This window comes from Dicentrarchus labrax, unplaced genomic scaffold (genome assembly GCF_905237075.1).
Source record: "Dicentrarchus labrax unplaced genomic scaffold, dlabrax2021, whole genome shotgun sequence".
Classification (NCBI taxonomy): domain Eukaryota; kingdom Metazoa; phylum Chordata; class Actinopteri; family Moronidae; genus Dicentrarchus; species Dicentrarchus labrax.
Window position 1 is genome coordinate 13,752,231 of NW_026136701.1, and position 22,835 is coordinate 13,775,065.

A 22,835-nucleotide genomic window follows, 5' to 3' on the forward strand; every position below is an offset into this window, starting at 1 on the left:
CGACATTTGTTTTTTGTGAACACATGTAACATTATATTGAAAACGATCCTTTAAACTTTATGGTTTCGCAATTTTTAAACAAATATTCAAGACTTTTTCTGAGATATATTTGCTTATTATTGGAAACATTATTCTCCATATATGTTAAAAGTTATGCTTGTCTGCGAACAAATTTCACATTTTAGTATGTTGACTAAAACACTCTCTCAGTTATGCAAGCAATTCATTTGACTTAATTAACTAGATGTGTACCAAATTAACTATGTACCAATGTGTACCACAACATTTTCGTTATTTTCTTTTCAGGAAAAATCTTGTAGATAATAAAACATTTATTATGAAATTACAGAAATGTAAAACTTGTGAGCGCCCTCTAATGGACAAATGATGTATTGGTGACACTATCAATGGATGAGAGGTCAGAGGTGATTAGAGGAATGGAAATTTTTATCTACATTTTCAATTTAACTGGACAGGTCCATTTATTGATGATAACCTAATGATATCTGATAATATTGGTGCCAATTTATCACTCAGGCTATTTTATTTATTCTTTTAGCGGTAAAAATAGATGTATCATGAGATAAAGGTGTCAGGCAACCCTTTTTATTTCAATATAGATAAAGGTCTTGTGTATGCACGCACAGTGTTTTGCTGTAAGGGATACTGCTTTTAAACGCCTACTAAATATAGACCCATACATTAATACGACTCTATCCATAGTTTTAGACTGGCAGTGATAAAAGTTTGAAAGAGGTTCAAAGTCACAGGATTATACTTTAGTGATTGGGTCATGGTGCAGGTTGATGCCCACAAGCATTTCCACAAACAAGAGGAGGTTTTTCATTGAGGCTCAATTAAGGGCAGACCCACTCATTCAGCATGAAGAGAATCAACATGCTTCAGGCACTAAAAACTGCCTTAATTTACTCACTTTCTTTTCAGGAGAGAGAGAAAACACACACACACACACACACACACACACACACACACACACACACTTCAGCCAACACAAAACCATCACTCTTGCATACACAGTCGAATCCATAGTTACACAAAAGGAAATACACACCGACATGTGCACAAAAACACAGTGTGTCATGGATCAAGGATGTTAAGATTTTCATTTTAATAACAGTCCACCTGCCTTGATAGTAATTAGATCTGTCAGCAGGCAGCATCTCGACAGCTCAATCTAGACACTTTCTCAAGGTGTAAGCACAAAAAAAAAAAGTGAAGTAGTCTAGCTGGGAAAGTGTGCATGTGTTCACGTCAGAAATAAATGGGCGTTTATAAAAATATACATGTAATGACAGTCTGAGAATGCTCTGAAACAATGCTGTCACTTTACGTATTACCTGCTGAATTTCTTGAGAGGAATTGGATAAGTTGACCCCCTGAGGGGCTGAAATGAAGCAGCCTGTTTCAATTATAATAAAAAAATATCAGGGCACTTTATACAAAGGAAAAGGTAAAATACTCAGCATACAAAGGAGGCCACTCGGCAAAATATGTGCAAAATGAATCCTAAATACTAGCATGCTTAAAAGTTTGATGTAAAAAATCACTTTGATCTTGTCTGTCTAACTTTTTTCATCTTTGTTAGATTACTTTTCTCTCTGAGGTGAGCTTTTGATTTTTTGTCTTGAATTTCTGACAATATCTCTCTCTTTTATCCACAATGTGGTTTACGGGCAAACGAGTCGATATGAAAAGAGAATTGAATTTAAAAATTCACAGTGTAATTATTACTGAGATACTAATCCAATCTTGGTCATGTGAATACTTCTTCTTTTTCTCTAAGTCTTTTTTTTATCACATACAGTAGATACAGATGTGGTGCTGGATATTGGGAGAGCCAGCGATAAAAGACAAATAACTGTGTGTAGATTATATAAAAAGAAGACTGAATAATGAAGGTTTAAACATATAAGACAATATAAACAAATAACTTGTTTTACATTCTGATGATATTTACAATTTGTCTAATAATAAGTGAGTTTTAATTTAAATTTCTTCAAGTTATCGTAGTTATCCAGGACCATGCTCAGCCTCTCTACATATCCTGGGTGAACAAAGTCAGTGGCAGATATTGGAGGAAAAAAAACCCTCTTGTTGGGGACATTAGCTATTTAATAAAAACCACAATAGTAACCTACTGAGCCTGCTTGCTTTTCTTTAATGCCCCCCGAGTCAAAAGAAACATTTACAGACTAACACCATTAAATTGTCTCATCTTTCACAAATATCCCCCAAAGGTACAAATAAACAGTCATGCATGCATACATACAAACACACACTGGGCCCAGAGGAATGTATTTGATACATAAACACAAGCAAAAATAGAGTGAGGAAATGGAAACACACTGCAGATGAAGACAAAAATCTCATGGATAAGTTAAATTTAAGTTGGTTAGGAAAGAAATTGAAAAAAAAAGTAAAATTCCACCTTTGATTTTGACATTTATATGGATAATATGGCTGTATTTCATAGTTTACTCAACTTCGGAAAGACAGAACAAAAAAAAGGAGACAAACATAAGAAGGAATAAATTGCCTGGTATTACAGACTATAAATGTTTGATTCTGTTGGATTCAGTTCTAGTCGCATAACAACAAACTGCGCTTTCGTGGCCTTGCTCCTGATCCCTTATTTCTGGACTTGTACCGCAAAAAGGAAATGTGTTGCTAGCTAGCCTTTGGTTTGTTTTCCCTGATATTGAATCCCTTAAAGACCCCATGATGCCGACATGCCCGTGTCAGTCATGGTCTGCCTCTTAAGAGACAGACCTTTTAGATCTAGTAAGATGCTCTGTGCAGATTGCTCCAGAGGGCTAAAGCAGGGAGGATATCCGTAGACTTTGAAAAAGAAGGATGTTGTCTTTCCCAACTTCATCAACATAAAAAAAGATACTGGCAATGAACTCAAGATATAACACAGTATGCTCTTTAGACCCATTGTGTGAACTCCAACTACATACGGAGCTCCTTCCACAATGCACCAGTGAAGCTTCATTCTCTGAAATGGACCTGTTTGGCACTTTTTTTTTTTAACTCACCATGAACTTTTATTGCATTAAAGTGTTAGGAGAGTCAGAGTGGGAAGGGTGTCAGAAACAATCAGGCAGTGAGATGCAAATTTCACTTTAGGGATTACTAGGATTTGTGGTTGCAAACATCAGGTCAAAAGCTCACACTGCAAAGGGCTGTATGCAGCTTTGTGGCTTTATCAAGCAGTACTCTACTTCTTATAAACAGATGCCGATTTAAAGGCTTACTTATCCCTTCTTGTTGGCCTATTTGACCTTAATATACACTCTGTCAACACTTTATTAGGTATACCTACGTGCTGGTGGATAAGACCCAGTATTCTCTCCAGAAAAAACAAATGCTTTGAGACATACGTTTAACAAGGTGCTGGGGGTTCTTATTAGGGGATCAGGTTTCTGTATGGTGTTATCACTAATTCTGGTTCTTCAGCCACACATTCACTCCCCTGTTTCACACTCAGAGCTCTTATCACCTGTCTCCCCTTCCTTGCTGTTTTCCTCTGACCTATCTCATTGACAGCCTTGTTTTAAAGATAAAGCTACCACAGACCGCACTTCATTCACTGTAAAGTCTTTAACACTTTACTGTGGCAATAACAGCAGCTCTCCATATATCACACATCTTGCTGATTTAAATCTTTAGTCAAGCAGTAAGTGAACTTCTTGACCTCTTGTCTTAATACTTAATATATTCAGCTGCAGTCACATTATTCACTGTTCAGAAGAGCTGGCAGTTTGTGTTAACAAGCAGTTACCTCAGAGTGGCTACTGACTGTACGTCCCTCAAGCAGGAGAAAATGGTACATTTCTTTTTGTTATTCTAACTACAAACCAATGTGACTGTCACTCTATAAAATCAGGGGATAAGTGTCGGGCGCAGAGGTGGCTGCATGTTCTACAGAATGTCAAGACCGTTTCAAAACAGGAGTCTTTATCTCACCAGAGATTTTCAAGACTAATAACATCTTCATGGTCATAGACATAGTCAAAGATTATATTCAATACGCTTGGATTTCCATTTCATTTGTAACACAGCTAGAGACTGTACTTTTTAGTAAATGTTACTTAAATAATATATTTGTTGGGGACTATATTTAGACACAAATTAATGCACATTTAGTACTCCAGCGAGTATTTACAGTATGTGGGATCAACTGAAAGTGATGTATTACAGTTTATCATATTGAAGGAACCCAGTGCAACAATATGGCTCACTGATATGTTTTTCATAGGTTGCGGAAAGCAATTGAGTTCTATGGCGCAGAGCAATAAGTTGTAACAAGATTGGGCAACAAAGTCAGTACTTTTTAGTAGGAGTGTTTTCTAGATTAGAAATTAGAGCTTGTCACAACATAGCACAAAAGCATTCATTTACACATTATTATTACTGTTTCCCTAGGAAGGCTAATAGTAAAAAAGCTAATAGTATGCTACAGAAATGACACAATGTAATTAAAGAAAGGACAGAGAGTAAAATGATTAGAGGGATTTAATAATGAACAAAATAGGAAAAGTGAAAAGGGGGTTCAAGAGACACAGAAAAGAAAGCTCAAGAAAGCCTACAGCTAAACAAGGCTCTCTCATTCAACCAGCTGCATCATGAAACGAGAAGCAACCAGTGAATGCCTCCCTTCCCACACACTGCTCATGATCACAGTCTCTCTCTGAATAAATGTGTGTGTAGGTGTTTGTATTGGTGTGTTTTAGCAGTTAGGAGACCCACAGGAGATTAACATCCCTGTTGGATTATGGGAGGGATTCGCACTGGAAAGCTTCATTAACTCTTACTCTCTCTGTGTGAGTGTGTGTGTGTGTGTGTGTGTGTATGTGTCATTCTCTTTCCATGGCCACAGGGCTTTTTAGACTGTTGCCTCCTGACTAAGTGCTTGCTATGTGCCCTGTAGACATATATCTCAATCTGTGTATGTGGTCTCCTTCCTCTCAGTGGCCCTCGGGGGCTCAGTGAGAACAGATAAGTCAGCCTGGGAGAAGCTCACGGTAACTACCCCTTTACGAGTCGAAAGGACATTGAAAACGTTTACTAAGCAATCGGCTTCTGTAATCCAGTTGTGATGGTAATCTAGGGAGCCTCTGCAGAGATGCAGCGTCCCTCAGAGAGACACTGTGATCATGAGCAGTCTGTGTGAAGGAGGCATCAAAAGTGCTGCTTCCATTTTAAGACGCTGCAGGCTGGATGCTGGTCTCAGTCCTGAACTAGTAACCAGGGGGCAGGAAACATCCATCTGCTGTGTCATGACGTAGAGTCGGAGGAGATGAGAGTGGCTTACTCACACTTTTTTATCCTCATGATTTTATTCAGCTCTATCAGAAAATCACCTTTGCTGGTCCATCTTCTCTTATTTGCTGTTCTCATTTTTCATTATCTCTAGTTGTCATTTTCACCATCTCCTTTTATCTCTCTGACAGAGTTTTCATTTTCTCTCTTTCTCTGAAGATTTTCTTCATCCCTAAAAGTCTTTTTTTCCTCACTTTGAACAGCAAATCTGTTCTTCCAGAGATATGCTGTATAATGACGCATCTAGGGCTGACTCTCAGGCTCGAAGCCACATACTGTACAGATGGAGAGAGTGAATTTTCTCCCTGCGTTCGTTGCTTGCTTTCTCACTCTCTCTCTCTTTCTCTGGCAGCAACCCTGTTGTCCCCTGCTTGCTCGCCCTGTGGAAGTAAAGCCATAACCTCCATTTGCACAGGTTAATGTGCAGCCACCTCAACATGAACACAAAACCAATACCAGGCCTTCTTGCGTGGGTGATCGCTCACTCTCTCTCCCACCTCGTGTTCCTTTATTCCTTCTACTTCCCTGCCCTCTCTCTCTCTCTCTCTCTCTCTCTCTCTCTCTCTCTACCTTGTAAATTGGACTCTGGCAACATTACGATGCTTTTCTCATTATTCCCATCACTCTGACCAAATTGCCTTGTCTTTCAGGACCATTGGGCTCTGTTCATTGGCTGCTCTCGCAACCAGAGGGCTACACAAGTCTTTTCCTCTCTCTCAGGGCTGTTTCAGAGCAAAGATGGGACGAAGAAATGGATTCCATTCTACAGCAAATAATACAACCTCCAGCCATTGATGACTGCCTGCTCCATGCTGCACGCTGTGACCGATTTCTCAAGAAAGATGTACACAAATGTTCACAGGAGGCACTGAGATAAAATGCAGTAACAAAGTGCTAAGTGGTAATCAATCTTTTGAGCGCATTTGTCTTTAAATCTATTACTTAAAGTTTTTTTCTGCTAATTAATAACAAATTCCCAGTTAGTGTTAGTATAAGGGATTCTTATACATTGTCTACTGGGGGATTTTAATGTTACAGTATTATGTAGCCTCATATATGCACAGTTGAAATTTTTTTATTAGCTACTTGACTAGCTATCGATTTCATGTAATTGGATGAATAGTAAAGTAATTGCATATATAACAAGTGGTTTTTACTTTTTAATTCTAGGCAGTGTTAATAAATTAAATACAGACACCAACATTACGATTACTGCTAAAAAGGTTCTACTGATTGCCGTAAATTGACTGATAGTCAACAATTATTCAGCAACACGCAATTTGTTTGTTAACTGTTGCACTGATGCATTGCATCAGTTGATTACTGATAACTACAGGTAATACTGCTAATTGTTATCCTTTTATTTTCATCAGCAAATTCCCTCAACAGACCCGAAAACAATTAATTGATGCTACTAACAAGTATTGTCTGTGTTTTCAAAAGTTTCAGTATTTCTACAGCATAACATATCTGTTCATTATATATACCTGAGTTGGTTCAAACTGCAGTTCTGTAATCTGAGCCTTGACTAATACAATACAGCCGATACAACACTGGAGGGCCATGTGACTAGGGGGAAACCCTGCCAAGAATGTTTAAAGATTTTACATCCGCCAGTCCCAGTCTGTGAAAGATGACAAATGAAAGATGACAAGTGCAACCAATGAAAGGTTTGTCATTTTCAATTGTATAAGTCAGTATCACCAGCATTTGTTTGCATGTACAGTACCATATTGCAATTTACAGTCTGTGCACAACTCCATAAAAGTTTTATTTTGTAAACACTCAAAAGAATTAATAAATAAACTCAATGGCTATTAGTTACATCCTAACTCAAAGTCGATCTTTGAGAGGACTCAAATGTTCTCAGTTCTTAGTCCTCGCTAGTTGGACTCTAACTTGACATCTTTTGTATTTGACTTCTCCTGGACTCAGTTTGGGTGGTCTTTCCTGCATGTCTGGTTTGCACTTTGCGGAAAGGATTATTGTTCTCATTATACATTTAAAACAGAGAGATTCAAAGAGAGCAGACAGAACAAAAGAAGCATTCAGACAGAAAGTTAGATAGACAGACTAAGGATAGATACCAGTCAAAAGTTGGAGAGAACAAATGGGATGAAAAAAGCTACCAGAGGGGAGAGACAGAAAGTGGACGACAGATCTGTAAAAAGGCCATAGGAGACGGATGGACGGATGAAAGACTGTGAAAGGACAGTTAAAAATGTAGACAGTGAAGGTAATGCTTAAGTCCTTTTGAGTTCACCCAGCTATGAGTCAGGAGGAACTGAATGGATTTTTTCTCTCTCAGTGCCTGCTGCAGCTGAATACCCACTGCTCCTCTATTCTGTCATGACACAATACATGGCTTTTAGCAAACTCATTTTCCATTTCAAAGCTGCCGGCTGGTAATGGTAGAATGGAACGGGGCAAAAAAAACAATAATAATAATAATAATAATAATAATATATGTGTATATATATACACATATATGTTACACATAAATATATAAATAGAGGTAGAAAGTGCTAGTAAATTAAACCAAAAGTTGGTTTGCATTTCAGGCATGAAATTTAAGCACTAACAACCAATACAGACTGCATGAAACAAAAAGAAATGTTTTTTTTTTCTCACAGCTGTGTACTTACTGTCTTATTCTTTATTATTTCTGTTATTTTGTGTGTATTAGGCACAAAACACACATACATGGTTTTTAGAAAGCAGTGCTATTTCCAATTTGTCTTTCTACTATATGGAACCTGCATAAAACACATCAAACAACCCATCCCTGGGTTTGACATGCACTTGTAGTCCTCTGCCTCTCTTTTCCTTCATTCCCTTCCCTTCAGTCCTCTTCATCTTCCCCTTTCTTTTTGCTCAGGCATGACCTAAAACAAAAAAAATGGACAAAAAACCTCACTGTCTGTCATCTTACGAGCTGTTGTTGTCTGTCGGTCTCCCTCCCTTTCTAACAATCCATTTCTCTCCTTTCATCTTCCTCTTTCAAAGGCTTTTGTTTCTTGTGCGACAGAAATGACAACGTATTCTCCCATACCTTTCAGTAAATAGGGTGGGGGGGGAGAGTCAGCCTTTTCCCACCTGTGCTAGATGTCTTTCTCTTTCTTCTATGATTTAAAGGTGACTTGAAATGACACAAAAAAACGCAGCAACAATCCAATACCATAAGCTGTGCAGAGACGATAAAGCAACTACGGAGGATCAAAAGGATTGACACGTTCTTCTGTTGCTGCTGTCTGTTCAATGCCACAACAGCAAGGGAAGAAGTGCTCCCGGCGCTCAGTAGGGATTGTATTCAATTACCAAATAAACAGCTCAATGGCCACAATAGGTGGTAATTTTAAAGCCTGTTTTATTGACAGGCATTATTATGGGTATCTGCTTCTGTTTGCGGTGACATTGTCCCACTTATGTGAAACCTCCTTCTTAGCATAGTGTTCCCTTTGGATTGGGGAAACATAAATAAATACTGTGGTGATGAGTAACAGTCGTGTTTCACATATACTGAAACAGGCTTTTTAAAAAAAAATTTGTGATTTGAATTTTATGGTTTACGATCTTCATCCGCTCTGCTTCATCTAACAGTACCTTTATAAGAAAAACCTTTTGTAAGCAAATGTGCTCCTAGTGGAAAGTAAAGGAGTAAAAAACTACGTAAATCAAGATTTTGACTCAACAAATATCATAACCAACGGATAAATAAAAACATTGCATCAGGTAAATGTCCACAGTGAGCTGGGAAGGAGTACTTTTTAAAGAACTTTTTTTAATACACTGGTTTGTCCCAGAAGGGTCAGATTGGTTGGACCTCCATTACTGACTGTGGTCAGGTTTTGCCACACTGATAAAAAAAAAAGTAAATCATTGATTAAGCTACAATTGGACTTGTAAGACTTTTATTATTGATTAACCTACAAAACGTTGGGACAGATTGGCAAGCCTTTCATTACTGATCAAGCTGAAGAGAGATTGGTCAGACTTTAATCATTGAGGGGACATGAAGAGTTTCAGCAATGAAATGGAAGGCAAAAGATCTGATTGGTCGAGTCCTTTCACAATCATTTTATGAGTGCAGGCAGAAGGCCACTATTGATCATCTTCAGGAACAAATCTGTTTGTTCTTGTTTAAAGAAGCTGTGGGATTTTCTACATTTCCATTTACCATCAAAAATATCAAGAATTCTGCAATCTTTAAAGGTGGGTTTAAGCTGATTTTGTCAAAAAGCTTGCTTTTATAGAAGACTAGCCCTTACCTGACTTTATTGGCAACCACTACAAACAAGAAATGATCTAAAAATTGTATTCATTACCTTTAAGACACGTCTTGGACTAACGCCTAGTCGTATCTGAGCTTTTAAGCCCTTATGAGCCGGAGCACAGCTTGAGATCCTGAGGCAGCGCTGCTTTGGTCATTTCACAGTCTAGACAGACGACTACGGATTATCAAGCTTTCTACATCAGGGCCCCGGCAGACTCTTTAAACAACCTGTCTGATCAGATCAAGCCCAACTCTTTAAAAACTTACTTTAAGGACTACAATTTCTTGAACTTCAGCATGCGGATCTGCATCTGTTTCTTTTTTGTTTTAGTGACTTCCCTGTGCTTTGCAGTTTAGAAATAGCTATCTCTGCAGCAACATGCCTTAATGTCTCCTTTTTGCCTGATATCAGACAGAATTGTCAACCATGTACACTCAGTCCATCTCCATCTTCAGTCTGACGTTGCCTCCACTCTGATCGGATTTGATTTTCCCTAACCAATCACCAACACCAACATATATGGATTCATCCAGATATGTCATGTTATGTTGACACCAATATGTAGCCATGCCAACATACTGGTTTTGCTGGAATTTTAAAAGTGGAGTGGTGCGAAGTAAAAACAAAACAGATATGTTATTAGTCCTCCTTGGTTCCGGCACAGCTTGACAACGCTCGACAGCGGTGTGAGTCCCGCCTGTGGTGCTGATTGACTAATCGTTAGTCCCCCTGCAGAGTTTATTAATGGCTTTTTAAACCAAGAAATTATGTCATGATGCCAGACCAGAATCAGTCAATTCAGTGAAGCGATGAATTCAAAAGTGTGGACCCAGGTCTGTTCTAGTTTTGCTTAAAGGGCACACTTGCATTTTCTCTACTATATGAATTGTACAACCTGTACACACTGTGCTTTTGTAAGGCAAGTAGTGCCAGATGCCGGCTATCACCTGGATTATCGTTGGATTTTAACTATAACCATATACGGTATCTATATTTTAGCATTTCTAAGGAGAATATTACAAGCAAACTATGGTACTGATGGTACACAAGCTGCCTCTAGTGGTACACAGAAGAATCTTTTAAATATTTATATGTATATATATATTTAAGTACTACAAAAAAAAAATACTACAAAATTTGAATGAAAATACTACTTAAGTTTTGGATGTAATTTGCTGTAATATTTGGTTCCAATATCATTCTAGTCCTAGCCATAGTCACATAGTCATGAGCACACACAATCATCGATAATTAGTTACGAGATGTAATGTGATAGCTGCGATAGTAAGCGGAGGTAAAAATGAATGGTAAAAAACTCAACAAAGAAAAATAAATGATCTTATTAATAAAAGATATGGCCGGCATACAATACTGTAATTGGCATAATATTAATATACCATTATATCAATATGTAATACCTTGTGAGGTGATACGTGGTATGAAAAGATTGAGAAATACTAATTTAGTGGGTTCTTCGTTGACCCATGCTACACCTCTCCAGCAAGCTTCTGAAAATCTGGCCAGTCGCGGTTTTCCGTAATCCTGCTAACAGAAAAACAAACCCACAATCAAACCCACACACTGCACCAAAAACACAACCTCCACGGCAGAGATAATAAAAGAAGAAACAAAGCACAGCCTGTAAAGCATTTTGGTAATTAAGCTGCCTTTGGTATAACTGAGGGACCTATCTGTCATGTTTATGTAAGAAAACTACAGAGAAAATACACATGTATCAGTAACTATTGTTTATTTAAACACCATAATACTATTAGAGAAATTATTTATTGATTTATCTGAACATAATCACTGTGAAGAAAACCACTCAGGCATCACTATCATATTTTAAATGAAAGTTCAGGTTTTTAAGAGGTGAGGTCAGACTGTTAAGACATCCAGTATTGATCGCACGAACACGGTCAAATTGGCGAAAGCTTCCAGTACAGAGGGAGGTAAGGTCAGACTGAATGGGTTATCTCTGAAACATCTCTGTACCAGGACATCAGATTGTGATGCTATCAGTTCCAGCAAAAGCCTGGTGAGGAGGAGATACAAAGGTCCAGTTCATTAGCAGAGAGCCTGTCACAGTGACAGACTGCTCTGAGTGTTTTCAGCAGCATGGTCTTAACCGAACAAAAGTAGAAATAGAACAAAATCTCACCAGTGAGGGAACAGTTATGAATAAAACAAGCATAATTTAAAGGACAGTTCCTGTTTCTAAGCGTTAATTAGACATTTCTTCGCCACTGAAACTAGTTAGGGGAAAAAGTGGATGGCATGGGTTGGCTGTGTGGCAATACATTATTCTTAGATTTCTCCACACTTAGCACACTCAAAATCTACCTACTACCATTGGTACTCTTGGGATAGTGGAATTACACTCTAAGTGGCACTGTGATTGGAAAAGAAAATGTACGTTGCCAAACGACTTTTCAGCCACTCTTTTTTCAAAACTTTGATATAATCCTTCAATTGCTGAACAATTTTGCTCATAGGGGTTATTAAGTCTGCTTGGCAAAGTGTTGCCAGGAGAGGCCCCCTGGTTTACTTCAGAACCCGGTTCATATAACATAGCTGAAAATATACAGATGTTAATATTAGAAGTCACTTTCCAACCTAAACCTACTCATGTTGGTATGTTTGGCAAAATATTTCCGAGGAACTTTTGAAGGCATCTCCTGAAGCCTGGGGACTGTAATTGCAATATTATCAAAATTGTAAAAAGAAAGAAGTCCAAAAAGAAATCCAAACTGCTGAAGAAGCATTTTTTTTATATGGGTAAAATATGTGCAGAACTATAATGACACACTGTGGGGCTGAAGAGATGCTACAGACCACAAAAAAGTCATATTTCTGTGAAAAAATTTATTTGGAATAAAAAATTAGAATTCCCACACTTCCACCATCAATATGAGAATTTCACCATATCATGCAGCCCAAATTTTTTAAAGTGTAGATTGTATTTAGTATTTGTTTTTGTTCCTCAAAACTTGTACATAGTAGATACACATATGTCTATAGTAAACTGGGGTTTTAAGGTTACATATAGACTATAAACATCAATAAAATAAATATTTTCTTGATTTAAAGAAATATGCAACATGATGAGCATAATTTCATAGTTCAGCAAATTTAACACAAGATCTTTGAGCATATATAATATAGCCATTTAAAAGCCAGGGCACGAGTAAGGGAATGTTAAACCTTTTCATATTCTAAGTTTAAAATCATTGAGGCGAATCAAATTACTGTGATACTGATTTTGGTCTTACTTAGTCATATAGCCTTGCCCCACCTTACCAAACTAACGCAAAAAAACCCCCCAACTAATTTAAACAGTGTGTTTTGTTTTTTATATTGGTATGTGTTACGACAGGGAAAAAACTGAGGACAAGATGCATAATCCATCATATTCCAAAAGCTGTCTTTACCCCCCGATATACAGGGTGAAATCTGCCTGCTGTCAGTGGAAGTTGAAAGAATTCACATTCAAAGATTTGAAAGTAATTCACCAGGGTCTATCTGTCCTTGCACTGCAGTTTAAAGTCTTCTGTAATGTTGGGTTTCATATGATTTCCTGTGTCATGTATTCACAATGTTTACTCCCTATAGTGGAGACACACTCCCGAAACTGCTGGCATATCAGAGTCCTGATGTAGCACTTTGGTTGACTACGTGTGACAGCACTGTCTCTACTGACTACTGCATGTTCGGGTGTGGCGACAGTTTACACACTAGGGTCGTAGTCACACTCTCAATTGTTTTTTAAATGCTAAATCCAGCTGCACGTTGAATTTCTGAGTCTTGTCAAACAGTTCAGACGTCTGGATCAGATGCATCTAGACAGGGTTGTGCACCTCCCCTTAGAATAAGGAGCTGTTTGCCTGCAACTCTTCTGGATGCCCCACTGTCTCCTAGTGCTGCTGCCATAATCAGGACTGACACAGGCACACAGACCATAATCCCCATTGATTAGAAACCCGAGATCAAAGGCTTCCACTGCTGTCACTCTCACCTCCTATCCCCCACTCTGCTTATGCTGCTTCTTTCTTTGCCCTGCCTTTCTTCGTCCTCGCTCACTTGTTCACCTTCTTCTTCCACCTGTTTCAATAACCACAGTTGACACAAAGGCTTTCATTCTGCTAATAACCAGAAGCTAAGCTCAATCAGAACTCATTCTGAGATATATTTTCTGCTGTATGATGTTTAGTAGTTTGGAAGATTCCAAATCATGGTCTGTGCAGCGGGTGGCTCGCCTTCTCGTGTTTAATAAGTGCAGAAATAATAACTATAAGAAACGACAATGCCAAAAAACACTGACAGTGACCATTTTGCTTTCTCTCTCTATTTTTCTCCCTGTCCTTCATTTTACTCCCTTTACTCTCTCTGCTGCAATCGATTGCTCTCCAAGTATTCCATTAAGACGACGAAGATTTTATATCCTCCAAACATCTTCCCTTGTTCATTCAAATTCAAAATTCTCTTCTGTGGAATGAATTTATTTGCAAACCACACACGGCACTAGGGTGTGCTCTTTGGAGTTAACCTCATATATTGAAGATCAAACCACTAAAATAGGAAATCTCTGAGCCTCTAGAAAAAACGGAGCCGTGCGCACACACACAGGATTACAACGTTACACAGTCAAACCAGCTCATTCCTTATATTGGTATTGCCCTCACGTCTGATGATTCAACATGTACAGTAGTCATTGTGGCGGTTGTAATGGAACACCTAGTAATGTTAAGTAGAGCAATCAGATTACAACTGTTCAGAAAGAGTTCAAAACAAACCACAATGTAAACTAAACTCTATACTACAGTAACTTGTAGTACTTTAGATGTGTTTTTTTAATTACTCTACTGAAACATTGCATTAAATTGTGTCTAGGGGATTAATATGCACATAATAATGTCACTGCACTACAGCAAAGACTGTGTGAAAGGCAATGGTCATGGAGTATAAAACTGAGAGCTCTTGATCTTAATCCTGTTTAAACAACTACAAGCTTTATTTTCATTATCCAGAGAAAATTATGTTAAGAGTTTTGGAGCTTGGGACATATCCTGAGGACACCTGTGACACTCTGGATAATCACTGTTCAAAATGGAAATCTGTGTGGAATATCTTACCAGTCCGGTGTGTAAATAAGCACAGTAGGTCATGTACTCTTTTTGTCAGATCCCAGGGCTGAAAATTTAATTAAGTGATGAGCATAACCTAGCTGTTAAACCCATGCGTAATAAGGCAGAGGAGTGTAGCTTATTCCCAAATCAGAATCTAACTGCAGAAATGTACATATCATTGCTAAAGCTCCAGTGCATTCTACAAAACTTATCCCTCATTAATCTAACTGAAGACAATGAACTTAACTGCACTGAAAGGTGTATTTTGTTTGCTTCACAATACATGTATACTATATGAAAATGAATATCAAAGGGAAAGAGGTCAGTGACTAAGTTTAAGTGACTTTGGATAGCTCTGTTTGTATGTCAACGCAAACCAAGACAATGGTCTCTTAGCATTTTCACTTTATAAGAGCTCCTCCGAGTTGCTAGTGGTATCTTAATTTGGTGCTGAAGTGACTACCAAAACATAAATCTCAGCTGTGCCACCACCTTTGGCTCATGAGGGTTTGTTTGGAGCAACAAATTACAAAATGGGGGAAGCACACGCAAAGAAAGACTTGCAACAAATAAAAATGATATTGAGACAATGTGCCAATGTCATCTTTGTTCTAGCACAGACTTAAAGAATATTATTGTTTGTGTATATTTGTTATTTGGATTTTTGAAGTTTTATCTATGGTATTAGTGCACAGAAAATGACAGCTGTGAGTGATAATCTTTCATCCCTTAGTGGACAAGAAGAAGAAGAGTCATCTACATAGAATTTAAGAAAAAATAACAGGAGCCCAACTGCACAGGTCAGAGATGAGATCTTGGTGACATAAACAGCTGATTACATGCTCTCTGATGCACGTTTGCACTGGGTGACTTTTTTTGTCAGTTTACTGAAACAATCACAACAGCCAGTGACTCAGGTCCACACTTCTGGATTTAACTGTACAACATCAGTTGGTCTACAGTCAAGTATCCATTTGTCCAGTTGTATTTGTCTTTGTTTGATGCTAAGCTTTGCTCTGTTTGTCCAGAAAGTCAGCTAGACAGCTGTGTGTGTGTGTGTGTGTGTGTGTGTGTGTGTGTGTGTGTGTGTGTGTGTGTGTGTGTGTCTGTGCGCGTGCGTGCGTGTGTGTGTGTCTCTACCATGTTATAAAAAAGTGACAGTCTTTTGTGTTCCTATTAGACATCCAGTTGTGGTGATGAATACATACATGGGAATTAGCCCAAGATGAGGGCTAATTGTCTGATTAGATGTGCTTCAGGTTGATAGATGCACAATAAGCCCATGCACATAAAGCAGTCATTAAGGAACATTAGACCATTAAATTGAACATTACACTATAGCCAGGGGGAAAAATATGGATGTTCATTAATGCGCCTCAACACGTACGAGTGTGTCTGTGTTTGTGTGTGCACAGTACCTTTTTCTGTGAGTACTTTGTTCTCTTGTTGCCAGTCTCTCTCTGACGCTGCACCTGTCCAGAAGAGGGGAGAGATTAAATTAGCATTACAGCAATCACACATTTAAACTGCTTTCTCCCCAACCTAAGAATACAGCATTCCCTAAAAAGAATTTAAAATGCAAATGTATTGGTGGTAGACACGTATGCATGAGCATTTATTACTCCCACACACTACATAACACAAACTGACAAACAAACCACAGGTGGAAACATATACTTTTAAAGTCATTTCTATCTCTTATAGAAGTGTGTGTAAGATAAAGCGTCAAGATGTCACTGTAAATTAGCAGCATTAGTCAGAATTTATATTAAACAAGCAAACAAGCACTGCCTCCGGTCTCTTAAAACTATAAGGGAACAATGGGACATTGCGGGAAAACTTAAGGCACACAAAACCAGATACGCACAAACAAAAGCACACGCATACGAGCAACAGTGCGCACACAAGCTCATGGAGGCATAAGTATGTACACTTTCCCCTGTTGAGAAATAACAGGAATATATAGAGGCTCTTCTATCAACATGGAAAAAGGAAAAGGTACTCATTTGCTTCCCTCGTCTGGTGTGCTGCTGAGGGTTTTTTTGTTGCTCAAACACACACATGCAAGCCCACGCAAACACAAAACCAAGCCCTGTTTGCTCTTGAGGGTGTCTCGCACACCCTCTGAGAGATAAAATGACATGCTTTGCTGGCCTGGTTGTTTTCAGCTCAGAGGAATTGCAAATTCTCAGAAAATGGTGTCATTTTCACTTGGGTTTCCTCCAGCAAAGAAGGCTGATTAAATAAACAAAGGAACTTGGCTCCGCTGTTAGTTCTTCAAACACAGTAAGAGGGAAAGATACTTATATCTGTTTGTTCCCTTCATAAGGGAAATCAACATGCAAATTCAGACTGTAATCGCATTTAAGTATTTCTTTCAGTAAATCTATATGACTGTATTTATTACATTTTTGATACATTATTATGCAGTATAAGCACGATGGCATTTTTTGTTAGTGCCATCCAAAACAGTCACATTTCCCTGTTACAAAAAGGGTAAATACTGTATGAACGATTTCTGACCTGCCACTGCAGTGATTATAGTTTGGTAAGATTTAGGTACAGAAAAGATCTTGGTTATAATTAGAATGATATCACAGGTTGAGTTAAAAAAACGGTTGGGTTAAACCTACATTAACTGATTTGTTTGGCTACCTGGAGGCAGCAGAATGAGCTTTAAACCCAACAGTTGCTTACTTAAACATCCAGCAGTCCCTGAGCAACGTTCTCATTAATTTGGAGTCGTGTTTCTGGCCACCTAACAAAGTCTTTAGAACTTCAACAAGCGGCAACTTCCGTGGCTGGGAGATGAAGCAAACGTGAAGTGCCAAGTAACAAAAACTGTAGTTCTTCAAATGGCCACTTGAGGCTGGCTCCAAAAGCAAGTCAGTCTCCATAAGCCCACATATTAAAATGCCCAACTTTAAAGCAGAGATAAACATGTTTAAGCCTGGGGCTGTCTTTGGACACTAATTTCCCTGTTGATGACAACCGTAGGAATTTAGAATTTTTATATAACTGATATGCATTTCATTTGGCCCGCCAGAGCTCCGCCCATTTTTGGATTAGCCAAGAGCCAGCAGACTGCCGAGATGCCAACGGCCAGAGCCGACCTCGCTGAGCTTCACAACGGCTCTTCAGATACCTATGGGTGACATCATGGAGACTACGTCCATTTATTTTTGTACAGTCTAAGGTCTCTATCAACTACTGACAAAAGTATCTGGATTTTCAGATGCTAAATGTTCCACTATCTTCACCAGCTAGCCGTTAACTTTGTCTGAGCCAGAACAATGAAAGATGCTAAAATACTCTGTAGTGCTGAGAGAGATAAATGGGTGATCAATTGCCTTTGGGATCCTCACTTTGAGCAACACCTTTCACACCATACCTTTCACATTTATCTGAACCATGGTTAATACAAAATATTGATTACGGAGCCTTTAAGTTAAAAAACAATCACAGTCACAAACCAAACAAACCAATCTGAACAATTGGAAGAAAACAGGGACAAATAACCTGCCTCAGAGGTTTTGCAGCCCTAATAACAATGTCTACCTTTGTCTGTGACAGAAAACACACACACACACACACACACACACACACACACACACACACACACACCTCAGCAGCAAGAGGTCCTTTTCAGATAAACACTAACACACAGTAGGTCCTGTTGAACACATTACAAATGCAAATGTCATTTTTCTTTGTGAGGACAGTCCATTTGGAGTGAAATAAGATAATTCTGACCATGATTTGTGCGTCAAAATAAAAACTATAACAATAAATACTGTAAAATATTGATTTAACCCTGTTCACTGGTGGCATCAGCTTTCTCATTACACAACAGAATTTCTGAGAAATCTTCAGACAACCTGAGGTGTTTCCTCTGTGAATTAATACTTTACCTTACGGATACATGCATTCAAAAGTACTTAGATAGCCCAATATGGAGATGCAGATACAAGGATTCACAAACACAATCCTTTGTTTTTCAACATCACAACAGGCATCTCAGAATCACTGCATTACCCTGCACATCCACAAATATACACAGGCTTTTAGTACTGTATAACTTTTGTATGCTGTTCCACTGAGAGAAGAGAAAGTTACAGATGGTCCTGTTTCCTTCCTCAGACGGCTTTGTAGTTGTGAGAGCAACACCAGGAATGCTTATGAATGTAAATCATATTATGTTCCTGCAGTTTATTCGCTGGCCCAGCAGCCACTAAAAAATGCTGCTACCGCAAAAAATCTAAGCATAAATAAGACAACAGAAATGAATGTGTATAATAAATAATTTGCATTCCTCTATCTCGATTTAAGCCTAACCAAACAATAGCAGTAAGTTTAATGAGGAAAGTTGGAGAGAATTTTGTGTCTGGCATACCGATTTTGTGAAGTCTTTGAGTTCTTACAATTCACACAGTATGGATGGAGTAGGTTGAAGGGATTTAGTGTCCTCTGCTTTCTGACTTGTTTCACAGCTTCACCTGCTGTTGTTTAAGTTCATTCTTGTAAGCAATGAGTTTAATACAATTAAGGATGAAAACATACAGTATGGCAAGATTAGTACATGCAGATTTGTATTTAATTTGAATACCAGTCACATGGAACTGAATATGATTATTGTTGACTTTAACTTTTATCATTTCAAATAAATTTATTTGTTCAATTGAAGCATTTAAATTTGACGCATTCGTATTGAGCATCCTCAAAAACTCACTATTGCTGTGAGTGTAGAAAAGACGGCAGCAGTGTCCCCCAAAGTGAGTGGTCTCGCATTGCTTTTTGAGTTGCCAAACAAATGCCAAACTGTCAGAAAGCTGATTCCCCCCCCCCCACTCTGGACTCTTGAACAAACTGTCTATTACACTATTACTATTAAATTGGCTGCTATTTAATAGCAATTATTTAATTGCTATTTTCTATTTACTGTTTTCACTGACTGTTCTTTTTGCACTGTTAATGTTTGTTACTGCCATTACCAACTGCCTTTTTTTGCACTACCATAAGTATTGTATATTTAATATTATTGTATATTTTATATTTTATTGTCTATCTTTCTTAATCTTTTTAGCCTTAGTAAATGTCATACCAGCTGTGAAATTGAATGTTTACTTTTAGTATTAGGATATGTCTTGTCTGTTTGTGCCTGTGCACTTTATCTGTTTCACCGTGGGAGAGTGAGAAACGTCCCCTCGATTACTTTGTATGTCTGGTGCATGTGAAGCAATTGACAATAAAGCTGACTTTGGAGTCAAACGTTGACAATGCACTGATTTATTGAAATTGTTTCCAAAAGAAAAAAAAACTTTTCTATGAACAGAACTAGAAAAACTTTCATTTAACATCTCTGTCAGGTTGCAAAAATCTGTCAGAATATCCGATCTTGCAATACAATATCCACTTGGAGTGACTTCAGCATTATTATACTTTTTATGTGTTATGTTTAGACACTTGTAGCACCTAATTAAGGTTAAGGGAAGATCATGGTCTGGTTTAATACGTCAGCAGCCATACGTCAGTATTTCTGAGCTACATTAAAAATAAAGCTTTTCTACATGGATTGTGTGCTGAATTTGGTCTCGCCCAGGGTGTCATTCATGATAGAACCGCCACTGATGACTGGCTTTCAAAGTTGTTGTGATGTCAGAAAATCACACTCATATGTACACATATTAAACTCCAATTTAAGGGGAGCACAGAGAAACTTCCCATCTTCGTTAGATGAATGTGAAAACATTATTAGTTTTAAACTCTGCACATACATCATCCTGCATGCACAGTGAAGGTCAAACATCCAGAGCAACAATAAACACATTTTTGAGAAAAAGAGATTTTTGAATACAATTTTATTGCATATAGTGCAACTGAATTTCCCAAACCTAACACTCAAGCATATCAGGAAAAACGTTAACGTGTTTTCAAACTGTCTTGAGATATTGTATTTTATTTTATTGTGTATTCAAATCTGAAAACCCAAATAACTTAACATATATTATTGTCTATATTCCTAAACCTCAACATCATTCTATAGCAAAGTTGCCTGAGACACTACATAAATCATTCTGGCCTATTGAATAGAGGAAGTATGAAATATCTCAGATGATAGATAGTTGGTATTTAGTCAGGATGGCCCACAGCCACTAGTGAATTCTACACACACACACACACACACACACACACACACACACACACACACACACACACACACACACACACACACACACAGACACACACACTCACACACAGACACATACACTCACTCACTCTTTTGTACTCTACAGTGAGTTTTGGTCTTGTGTGTGAATTAGGCTTGTCTCTCTGTGTGCAATTTTTTATCAGTGGACGATCCCATTTCCGTTGTGTTGATGCAGCAGATGGATTCCCTCCCACTAACCATTCATCACTTGCCACACCAAAACCTGCCTTTGCCCCCTTTACACCAATGAAAAATGGGTTTTAGACCATCCTTTTTCCCTCAGAAAATAAAAGTTGTTTACCGTGTCATCAAACAGGTTTCATTACATGGTCCTGCTGGGGCTTTTGAGGAGAAAAAGTTTTTATTTTATTTTGTTTCTCACAGCACAAAGTGAGAGGGAAAGGATGCCAAAGGGCAGCGGGGGAACTTTACGATCATTAGTGGACAGTGAAGAAACACAAAGAAGAGTGGAGAGAAAACTTCATCAATCCATTTCCATCCAAGTTATTGTTAAGACGTGCTTGTTTATTTTTACTTATACAATTGGTAACATTGTACAAGGATTATACGTGATCAAATAATTTACTACTGCATTAAATGTAAACATTAAGTTCTCAACATTTACAAATGCTGTCATCAAAAAGACATTTGGTTTAAATATTTCGTTCAACATAAGCATGACTTTGTCCTGAAAATTATTGGAAAAAGCAAACAATACATCATTTTTTATACAAAATGTCCCAAAATAACCTAAAACTACTGAAGGAGGAGTTTGAAGGTAAATTTGAAGACATTAAAACTGAAGAGGCTACCTTATTAGTATTTTTCAATTATGAGGCACAAACTTAAAAACTGTGCTGACTTTTAAATTTTGATAAAAACATAAACCAACCTAATAAAAGCTATGTTCCTTCTTGTTTTGTGTATAAATATGTTGTCTTTTCACTCATGCCACAATGTTTTAAATTATTCCATTATTTTTGTTTAGAGGAGGTATTTAATTTAAGGAAACAACATTCATTACTGGCAACAGTGATGAGGGCAAAGGGATCACCGAGGTAATTAGTCAATAGTCGAATTTACGTTGACGTGTTACAAATGTCAGGATTCATTTAGAAATCCCTCCACTGTGTCAGTCAAAATAATGAAGCCAACACTGTTAGTGACACTGAGCTCATTTATGGGATTGAGGGCAGCTGAAAATGAGACATTTGTTATCTTTGCGGAGCAGGAAATTAAATTTTTTTTAAGTGAGTTAACTACACTTACAAGAGGGTTGCTGCTGTTGCCTAATGCCTAATGTCCCTTTAAACTGTAGGGACGTGAGGCAAAACTGGTATGACAGTCAGTTTTAACGTGTTCTGTTCAGCCTATTAGAGGCAGCATAACACCTCTGAAATAAACAGCGCTTCCACTGTCAACCTTTATGAAACACTTTCCTGAAATATTTACACTTCGCTTCAGGCTCGAGGAGCACAGGTCCTACAGCACACAGCGAAGGCCACATATTTAATGAGCGAGGCGAGTGTTTAGACCATCATCAAATATTGAAATTGATCAGGATCCGTGATCCAGCTCAGGAGGTGAAAGTGATTGATGAATGACATTGTACATGTGCTTAATTAATTATTAAGAGAAACATGTCTCAATGCTGGGATGAATGAAAACCTGAGTAGAGCCAAACGGCTCAGTCAGTCGCCGGAGAGGAGGATCTGAATCAAGTACAGCTTCTAATAGTTGCTTAACTGGATTTACAAGTTAGAAAGGATGTACACACAGTTATACCATTTTATATTTCTAAAAAAATAATCTCCATAGTCCAATAATTGTAATACAATAATAACTGACTGGTAAATTATAGCAGTCACTTATTGGGGTTTT

General features: G+C 38.0%; 1 protein-coding gene across 5 annotated transcripts in view; it reads right to left on the minus strand.

Annotated features, from left to right (window-relative positions):
- tnr (tenascin R (restrictin, janusin)) overlaps positions 1-22,835 on the minus strand; it is a 167,285-nt gene that overhangs the window by 73,578 nt on the left and 70,872 nt on the right. For all 5 annotated transcript variants that reach the window (XM_051404691.1, XM_051404701.1, XM_051404665.1 and 2 more), the window contains exon 3: positions 16,165-16,218. The gene's annotated coding sequence lies outside the window, so the exon portion shown is untranslated. The remainder of the gene's footprint in view (positions 1-16,164; positions 16,219-22,835) is intronic.